This window comes from Quercus suber, unplaced genomic scaffold (genome assembly GCF_002906115.3).
Source record: "Quercus suber isolate HL8 unplaced genomic scaffold, Cork oak 2.0 scaffold_694, whole genome shotgun sequence".
NCBI lineage: Eukaryota > Viridiplantae > Streptophyta > Magnoliopsida > Fagales > Fagaceae > Quercus > Quercus suber.
Window position 1 is genome coordinate 92,522 of NW_027070135.1, and position 8,280 is coordinate 100,801.

General features: G+C 41.5%; 1 non-coding gene across 1 annotated transcript; it reads right to left on the reverse strand.

Annotated features, from left to right (window-relative positions):
* Positions 1 to 4,318: 4,318 nt before the first annotated feature.
* Positions 4,319 to 4,390, reverse strand: TRNAC-GCA (transfer RNA cysteine (anticodon GCA)). The gene has a single exon. It is a non-coding gene; the product is annotated as a tRNA-Cys (tRNA).
* Positions 4,391 to 8,280: the final 3,890 nt, after the last annotated feature.

The following is an 8,280-nucleotide window of genomic DNA, read 5'->3' on the forward strand; positions in this document are numbered from 1 at the left end:
TCCTTCTAGAGAACCCCATGATCCACTGTCCGTGATTGCTTCTAATGATGCCTCCACACCCCGCCCTATCCACACCTAGTCCCGCTGCACCATCAGTGTTTAATTTAACCCATCCAACCTGAGGTTTTACCCATCTAACCTGCTTCAGAACCATCCTGCTAGGCTTGACACACGTAGAGGCACAAAAGGTGAACTCCATGGCTCTATTAGTGATCTCCGTCGCTAACTTGGGATTTTGAGATTTTCCATTGAACACCACTTGGTTTCTGCTCTTCCAAATGAGCCAGATAGCAAATAAGAAAATTATTCTCCATGGGGAAGCATAGGGCTCTCGACACTTTCCTTCTTTTCCATTAGATTCAAGCCACTCATGCAGCTCATCTATCCAGAATCTTTGATCAGCCCATCGCACTCCCAACTAGATCCACACGGGTTTAATACTATTGTAGTCTCTCAGTGCATGGATAATTGTTTCAGGAGCCCTACCACAAATGGGACAAATACCATCTAACAGCATGCCCCTTCTCACTAAACACTCCTTGACCCCAATGCTATTATGATAACACTGCCAAACAAAGGTTTTAATTCTTGGAAGGATATCCATTTTCCAAATCCACTTCCCTGAAAACTCCTTAGCATTCAAATCCACCATAGCAATTTTATAGGCACTTTTAAGATCAAAATTTCCTTGAGCCGAAAAAGACCGGGCTAGTCTATCCCCACCCATAGAAGTGATAGCACACGGGGTGGCTTGGATAATATATTTGATGTGCTGCGGAAAATCCCAGGAAAGGCAGTCCCAATCCCAAACTCCATCCTTGACAATGTCCCTGATTCTAAGCTGAACATCTGCTAGAGACAAAGGGCCTTGAATCATTTGGCAGACTGGGCCTTTAGATGTTCAATGATCAAACCAAAACCTGAGATTACTATTGCTAACCACCCACTTTACTCCCTAGTTGAAAGTATCTGCCCCTTTCTTGACTGCAGACCAAACCCGAGAGCAAGGAAGATTCCTCATATTCCCAGACTGAATTCTTTGAGCATTGCAGTACTTAGCTCTCAGCACCCAGGCCCAGGGAGACTCCCTCTCTGTATGTAACCGCCAATTCAACTTTGAGAGTAAGGCAACATTCCTTCCCTTGACAGATTGCAAACCCAGACCTCCTTCAACTTTTGGTTTAGTGACTTTATGCCAACCCACCCAATGCATCTTTTTCACTGATTCAGTTGACCCCCAAAGAAAATTTCTGTTCACATGATCCACTCCTTGCAATATCCGGTCCGGAAGATAGGCGCATTGCATAGCATAAGATGGAATGGTTGAGGTCAAAGCTTGAACTAACACTGCCCTTCCTGCCAACGATAGCAGATTAGCCTTCCACCCCGCTAATTTCCCCTTTACCCTATCCAAGATAAAATTGAAATCTTGAGGAGAAGAATTTGGATGCTTGATAGGTATTCCAAGATATTTCCCCAAATTTGGGGTAGACACAAAACCAAGAATGTCGCTTAACAACTCTCTAGAGTCTCGATCTACGTTTGGCGAAAAATAAACCTTGGACTTAGAATCACTGATGGTTTGCCCTAACACCACACAAAACTCATCCAAAACATCTCTAATAATGGAACAATTTAAGGCATCCGCTTTCACGAACAGTACAAGATCATCCGCAAACATTAAGTGCGAAAAAGCCGGCCCACTTCTAGATGCCTTCACAGGACTTCACAACTTGTTATGACACTTCTCTTCAATAAGCTGGCTGAGATAGTCCACACAGAGAATAAAGATATACGGAGACAGAGGGTCCCCTTGTCTTAATCCCTGGGACGACAAGATCGGATCAAGAGGGCTACCATTGAAAAGAATCGAGGTAGAGACTGATGATACACAGCTCATAATCAACTCCACAAGGTTGTTGGGAAGATTAATTCTGATCAGCATCCTTCTAATAAAACTCCATTCCAATTTATCGTACGCCTTCTCCAAGTCTATCTTGATTGCCATGTAGCCCACTTTCCCCTTCTTCTTGCTAATAGTATGGACCAGTTCCTGAACTATTATGGCATTATCAATCCCTTTTCACCCGGGCACAAAGGCAGATTGGAAGGTGAAATAAGGTTCCCCAAATATGGCCTAAGCCTAGCCACTATGATTTTAGTGACTATCTTGTAAGTCGTATTGCATAGACTAATTGGTCGATAGTTCCCGAGAGTCTCCGGCCCCTGAATTTTAGGAATGAGGACAATGTGGGTTTGATTAAGCTTTTCCGACATTCTCCTTTCCCTAAAAATCTTTTTCACTTCCTCCACCATGGACTGCCCAACTGACGGCCAAAAATGTTGAAAGAATCCCGCATGAAGCCCATCCGACCCCGGGGCCTTAAAGGCCTTAAGAGACCAAAGGCCTGCCTTAATCTCATCTTCCGTCACTAGGCTTCCTAAGCTCTCTTTTTCCTCTTCAGAAAGCCGGGCTTGCCACTGAGTAACTCCCGAAAGAATTCTTTCCGATGAGATAGAAGAAGTTGTATAAATGTCATTGAATCCTTTCCTAATAAAATCCATAATCTCTGCTTCTGCATACAGCCACTCTCCAACCCCATTCTTGATGGCCAGGATTTGATTTCTCTGCCGTCTGACCAAAGTTGACACATGAAAGAAGGCAGTATTTCTATCTCCTTGGACTATCCAGTTGATTCTCGATTTAAAAGCCCACAACTCTTGCTCTTGCTCAAGCACCACATCCAACTCTTTCAGAAGCTTGTTCTCAAGGTCCAATAGGGAGCTCGATGGTCTCCAAGCTACTGCCCTTTGAATACCATTCAGCCTAGCCATAATTTTCCTCTTCTTTGCAAAAATATTCCCAAAATGCAATTTATTCCAAGCCATAGCTTCATGCTGGAAGGTATCAATAGCTTCAGATAGACCCGTTATCCGCCCCCACACATTCTCCACCACCTTAGGAAAGATTACATCAGACAGCCAAAACCGTTGGAATTTGAAAGGCCTAGACCGGTTGGTCTTGACTGTGGATTGCAACTCCAAGAGAACTGGGCAGTGATCCAAATGGCATCTTGTTAAATGGGTCACCCAAACCTCACACATATAATTTTGTGCAATGACAATTTAATTTTGTACTTGTTTGCCACTTTGACTTTTGCTGTTTTTCATAGCATGTTGTCGGCAAGGGTGCTTGTACTTGATGTTGATGGGGGTCCAATGTCATTGGGTTCTCTCCTGGATCTATAGAAGGAAACTACGAGCAAAATTTGGATTACCAGCTGAGCCTTGTGGTGATTGTTGTGTACATTTTTGCTGTGAATCGTGTGCCCTTTGCCAGGAGCATGCTGAGCTCAAAAACAGAGGCATGGATCCATCCAAAGGTTTACACTAATCCAAGTTAAATTATTATGATTAATTTTAGTGGAATACTATAAATTTTACCAGAATATTGCAGACAAAACTATTTCTACACCCAATTTCAAAATTTGTTGAATTATGTGAGAGTGAGTGGTCAACAAAAAATGGTGGATTCATATCAGTACTAGGTAGAAAATATCTACCACTCACAATCGCATAATTTAACAAATTATTATAAAATTAGGTAAGTACTTGATTCTATGCCTAGATTTATCCTAAATTTTTAAACTTAAGACTTACAAATTTCTTAAAAACTTTTAAACATAAAATAAATAAATAATTATGATTTATGAAATTTTTTTATCTTATTATTATGTTGTTGATGTATTGTTAATCATATTCATATTCATATTCATATTCATTATCATATCGATTTATATTATTTTATAACAAAATTGATAATATATTTAGTATATATTTAGTTGTTTATTATTATTATTATTAGGAAAATGTTAACAGAGACTTCCATTGAATGATGATTTATTGTAGGATCTTTCTAATAAAAAATTGATATAAATTAATAAAATGATTAAAAATAATACTAAAATGACAAGTAAAACTCAAAAAATTGGCTTTATTGACTTTGCAACCTATTGTAAGAATGACTTTATTGGTATAAAGTTGTTTCTTAATGGCTATCCTCCTCCTCCTCCTCCTCCTCCTTCTTCTTCTTCTTCTTCTTCTTCTGACGATTGCTTTTGATGTACTAGGTTGGACTGACCCACCAGAAGTTGAATCCATGATTAGATGAACTCGAATATCAATATCAACCACCTACTCGCTGCATTCTCCACACCAAAAAATAAAACAAAAAATAAACTCCTGGCTCCTACTCGCTGAAGCTTCATTTGATTCTTGGGCTTTGTTTTTGATAAATAAAAATATAGTTTAATTAGAGAGGGCCCAACCGGGTTCGAACCGGTGACCTCTTGATCTGCAGTCAAATGCTCTACCACTGAGCTATGGACCCTACTGTAATTCTCGCTTTTTCCTTTTAATATTATGTTTTTTAAATTGAAAGTGTCAATGTAAATTATTATGTTTTTTCCTTTTTGAATTGAGAGTTTAGTTTACCATTATGAAAGAAGAATTTGATGGTATAGGAATATTAGTGTTAGGATTTTACTTTCCTGAACAAATACACACTTATAACATATTTATTAAGCCCCTGTAGCATTTGTATTGGTGGAGGCATAAAGTTAAAATGCTAAATTTAGCAACTAGATATAATAAAAGTGGCACAAAAAGCTAGTGCATTGGTGGAGCTATAGCCATATCATTTGGCTATTGCGCTACAAAGCATAGCCAAATATAATTGTGCACTATATATAAAATATATATATATATATTTATATATTTTATTAAAAGATATATTATTTTATTATGTTGTTTATATTTGTTGAAAAATTTAGACCCCTTAAACACACAGATTGCGTAGCCTAGATTAATTAGCCAAGTTGTTACTTAGTCAAATTATGCAATTCTAGGTTAAAGCAATCAAATAATCATATCAAGATATAAAGCAGCGGAATAATAAATAACACAAGATATGATAGGCACTCTTTCAGCATTAAGGATTTGTTCACACTCATAGCCCCCCCCCCCCCCAAACTTGTCCTCTCTAACAATAGGCTCATTAAAATCCCCAGCTAACACCCAAGTCATATTATGGAGCTTTGCAACTTTGGTTAAATTATTCCATAACACTTGCCGAAAACTTGGTTAAATTATTCCCTAACACTTGCCTTTCGGCATGCCTAGGACTAGCATAAACTGCAGAAAGTAACCAGGAAGAATTAGAACTCCGTACCTTAACAGTGGCATGAATTTCCTGTTCTGCGCTTGAAAGTGGCGAAACCTCCACCCTATCCGAATCCCATAGCAGCCAAAGCCCCCCGGCATATCCTATAGTATCTGTAATGAATACTCCATCAAAAGAAAGTCTATCAATAATATCTCGAGCTCGCTCACCCCCGATTTTAGTTTCCATAACAATCAAAACAGCAGGATTGTGCTTATTGACAAGTTCCCTCACATGATTCTGAAATGAGGCCTTCAAGGCCCCTCTACAATTCCATGCAATAAGATTCATGATAATACTAAATCCGGTGCGGCACTCTTCAAGAGGTAGTAGAGACTTCACCGCCTCCCTCCAATTGCATCTGACCATCCTGCCATGCATCACTGTCACATAAAATTGTACCATTCCCGTCCTCAAATTCTGATCGAACATGAGCATAATGATCTCTGTGGACCGCTGGAATATCGGAGTCGAAATTGTGGTCACCCTGATCTCCAAGCTGCATGTCCTCTCCTGCACTGACTTGCTCGGTCTCATCAGCACCTCCCACATGTATCGGCGCTCTATCAGCTGAATCGGTCTTGATATTATTGCCATGGTTAATCTGCCGCTCCTTACCATAAGCTGGTGGAGCGCTCCCCGCACCTTCGCACCTCTGTGCCTGACCCGTCCCACTACTTGTTTTGATTTTGTTCAACTCTCCCCCTCTAAACTGGTGTCGGGGACGTTTTTGCCACAAGGGCCAAAAATGCAAGAACGGCCCAAATCTCCCCTTGGGTTCTTTAGAAGTGTTTGTTTATGGAGAATCAAGCCCAAAATTCACAATGTATAAAAAACAAAGGCTAATGGTGCTTTGACAAGAGAGAATCAAAATGCTAACAACAAAAGTGCAGAAAAAGTATAAAAACATAACAAGTTTGAAACTTCGACCCGCAGTCACACAGAAGAGGAAATTGAGGGAGGTGATGAGGAAGAGAGGGAAGGTTCCCCTGTACCCATATTTCCACCCCCAAGCTTCGTAATTGTGAGATTATTGACTGGTTGACTGGGGTTTTGCTCTGAAGTTTCAGGTCTGTGGGTAGAACGTGGTTGGTTGTTTTTTTTTAGTTGAAGAAAGACTCTTGTATTGAGCTTGGGATGTTGCTCTTAGAGTAAAACGTCCTCCACTCTTTTGAATCTGATTGTGGAATTTATATTGAGTTTGGGGTGCTCTAAGTAACTGGTTTTTGGTCAATAGAAAAGGCTTTGGACCCCAAGGTGTTAAACAATTAGTGATTTTCAGGTTTCCTTTTGTTTGGATAAAATGAAGGATTACTTTTATCATCATTAAGGGAAAGCTTGACTAAACCCTCATTGGCTCCTCATTTTCAGTTGTTTCAGACTATTGGGAAGCTTAACTAGATGAGAGCTAGCAGCTGAAGTTGGCCAATGAGAGCCAACCATTTTTAAAGGAAAAAAAGGTTCGGATAGAGACTTTGGGCCACAGTCACACAGAGCATAAAAGCTGTTTTGGGGTGGAAAGTTTGGATACAAGACCCCCTCCATGAGCCTGAGGTGCTACCAGTGTCCCTTGCCCACTTGGTAGCACGCATGGGCTGGGCTCATGCAAAAGGTCCGAAAGGAACCGACCCATACCCTCCAAACCACACTTCCTCAATTTCCCCGATATGTCGCATGGGCTTGGGCCATGCTTAAAAGAATAAATAAAATATAATACATAAATTGAGCCCACAAAGAAGTCGGGCTTAGTTGAATCGGGCTTGTACGAAATGTGTCGTGAAAACGAGTATCAACAACTGGTATCCATTCTCTAAACCACAATTGGTAGCAAGTTGCAACTCACACACACCTGAAGCAATGGGCTCACCGTGGTTCGGATCTGCAGTGCTTAAGTTAGACTGCAATATCGGCGTGGAGATAGAGCTCTTTAGAATCCTGAAGCTTGTTTGATGCGCCCTAGCCCTCGCAATGACCTTTTTGCCCTTAATGGAGACACTGGAATTCACCTTAAAGCTCGTTGGGCCCTCTCCCAACCCCGGGTGATAATTATTTAAAGGACCGGAGTGTAATGGGCCTTGGGCCGAAATAGAAGTCCTAGCAATGCCACCTTGGGTTCCTTCTTTCCTAATATGGGCCATAGGGGATTTTGTCGAGGATAGCTTGCGCTTCCCTTCACGCAGAGAAAACCGGCTACTTGACTTAGGTGCCCTATTCGTACCTACCTTAGCACCAGGAGCATGCGCATCGCCCCCCTCTTGCCCTTGAGCATGACTCCGCCCAACATCAGGCACATTCCCTCCTCGTCCTTTTGTCCCAGTTTTCTTGCGTGAAACCAATAGCCACGGACTATAGTTGTCCTCTAGTGCCTCAGGTGTGGTCCCACTAGACCGTACAGGGTTGTCAGGAACATGAGAATTGCATGGTTGTCCAGACCGGTCCACGCTGTCGCCCTCATCCTTATCCACCTGGTCATTCCCATTCCTAACGGTGTACGGGCATCTCTCCTGCCGGTGACCCATCCTTCCACACGAGAAGCACATCCTATGGATGCCTTCATAGGTAACTGTTTGTTCAAACCTCCCAATCAACACCGTATCAATAAGGGGCTTATCAACATCAACTTGCACACACAGACGTGCGAATCTACCTCTGGTTTCTGAAGCTGTATGGGTGTCCACTCTGAGCACATTACCAATAGCTTTCCCGATATGAAATAAAGCCTCGGCATTGTAGAACTCAATGGGAAGCTCGTTGAGCCTAATCCAAACCACAACAGAGGACACATTGGCCGTCGACGGTTTAAAATATGGCTCCCACGGTCTGATGGACAGAAAATGTTCACCTATGAACCACAGACCCTTTTTTAAAACAGCCTCATAATCCTCCTTCTCCGCGAATCTAATAAGGAAAAAGTCATAACCAAGTCCGACGCAATCTAGGCGCCCCACTGGTCTCCAGAGACTATGGATTCTTGCATGCAGGAGGTTAAATCCTACAGTTCTAGCATAAACCTTCACAATCAACGCTTTATACGAAGGAGACCTAATATGTTGTTTGAA